Genomic DNA, 2160 nt, shown 5'->3' on the forward strand with positions numbered 1-2160 from the left:
CATAATGTTTCACACATTGCTTCATTCACCTTGTGTTCATACATAGTGTTTATATAATTAATCATTATTGATCTATGCCTACTATTCCTCCATCTTTTCAGGTCCTCATCGGTTCTTCTATAATTCCTTCACCCCCTTCCTTTGCCCACCAAACTCTGCAACCCTGTGATTTCCCTTCCTCCCCACCTTCATCCTTTGAGTGGTTATATATATGTTACTAATTATCCTATTTTTACAGTAATGGTCTTACATAGTATCTGACCTTATGAGACTGAGTTAACTCAGTCTAATCCTATCTAGACTCTCCCATGAACACAGTATTTTACAAACTTTTACAGCTGTGTTATAGATTTTGAGATCAGAGAGTGCTATGCCTCCACTTCACTTTTGTATATCAGAAGTGCTTTGCTTATTCAGGGTCTCTTTCCTTTCCAAATAAACTTGTAAATTGCCAAATTATACCATTTTTAAAAATGGATTTGGTATCTGTATTGGGATTGAATTAAATATGTAGATTTATTTTGGTAATATTGTCATTTCAAATTGAGGCTTCCTATCCATGAACTGCAACCTTTTTCCCATTTATTTACATCTCTTCTTGTTTCTTGCAGTAGTTTTGTACTTTTCTTTATAAAAGTCTTTTGTGTTTCTAGTTTAGCTAATTCCTAAGTATCTCAATTTGTGTTTGTTAGGCTGTTGTAAATGGAAATCTTCATAGTCTCTTCCGACATCCATCTTGATCTTTTCTTCCTCCTCTATCTTTGTCATGACCTTTTGTATTCTTCATGGATGATATTCTTTATATCCTCCCACAGCTTATCTGGACTTCTTTCATTGGTGTTCAAGACCTCAAACCTGTTCATATAGATGATTTTTAAACTCAGGTGGGATAGACTCAAAGTCAAATTTTGGTTCTTGTGGATGTCCTTTAATTTTCTTTTCTCTTTTCTTTTTTATAGACAGGCAAGGCATACTTTATTTGTCTAGTGACATGACATATATACAGCTGAATGGAAATTACAGGCCTGCTTGTAGACCAAAGCCAGGTCCTTTGGGTGATTCAGTCAAAGAGCTAAGTCGACCAGCCGGTTCACAAGAGAAGCGTCCATTCCTTGACCCAAGTTTGGAATCTTGCCAGCCTTGAAATCATCAGTAATTTCTTCAATATCCTTAGGTGTCAGATCCTCATAGTAGTTGTCATTTATCCGAACCATTGCAGCATTTACACAAGCACCTAAACATTCTACTTCTATAAAAGTGAAAAGCTTATCAGGCGTAGTCTCTCCAGCCTTTATTCCAAGCTTTCTCTGAATGGCCTCAAATATGCTATCAGAATCTCGAAGCATACAAGGTGTAGTAGTGCAGACCGGAATGTGATACTTTCCAACTGTCTTTAGATTATACATTGTATAAAAAGTTGTTACTTCATATACTCTTATTGGAGGTACTTGCAAAACTTATGCAAACTTGTTCATAGTGGAGATAGGCAACCATACATTCTGTCTTTGTGCGAAGTCCAAGACTGGAAGCACAGCTGCTGCTTTATGTCCTTCTGGGTAGGTTGTTTTTTTTTTTTTTTTTAATAATTTTCTGGTGTTAAATCAAATGGAGTATCTGGGTTATTCTCAGGAGTACCTTTGTGCACAAATAAGGCTCCTCCAGCTCCATTTTGTATAGCTGTCTTACGCAAATTTTTAATGTCTTCCCCAACTAGTGGTGAAGGCAGCCACCCAGGGCTGGAGCACAGAGGACAAGAGCATGATAGACCGCTTGCCTTTTTCCTGCTTTAATTTTCTATAGCATCAGTTTGAACTCACACATAAGTGGTTGGTGGTCTGTTTCACAGTAAGCACCTGGCCTGGTTTTCATAGCTAACACTGAGCTTTTCCAATGATTCTTTCCACGTGTAATAAATTTGATTCCTGTGTAGTCCATCAGGTGAGGTCCATGTGTATAGTTTGTCTGGTTTTTAACAGGTGTTTGCAGTGAATGAATCATTGATCGTACAAAATTCTATCATTTTATCTCCAGTCTCATTTTTTTCTCCAAGTCCACATTTTCTGACTACTTATCCTTTCCCCCAACTTTTGAATTCCAGTCACCAATTATTAATGAATCTTGATTGCATGTTGAATTAATTTTTGACTGCAAAAGTTGGTA

General features: G+C 36.9%; 1 pseudogene; it reads right to left on the reverse strand.

Annotated features, from left to right (window-relative positions):
- Positions 1 to 1017: 1017 nt before the first annotated feature.
- On the reverse strand, positions 1018 to 1760 carry LOC102856258 (annotated as a pseudogene).
- Between the last annotated feature and the right edge of the window lie 400 nt (positions 1761 to 2160).

Source organism: Elephantulus edwardii, unplaced genomic scaffold (genome assembly GCF_000299155.1).
Source record: "Elephantulus edwardii isolate Elephantulus edwardi_28Jun2011 unplaced genomic scaffold, EleEdw1.0 scaffold00018, whole genome shotgun sequence".
Taxonomy (NCBI): domain Eukaryota; kingdom Metazoa; phylum Chordata; class Mammalia; order Macroscelidea; family Macroscelididae; genus Elephantulus; species Elephantulus edwardii.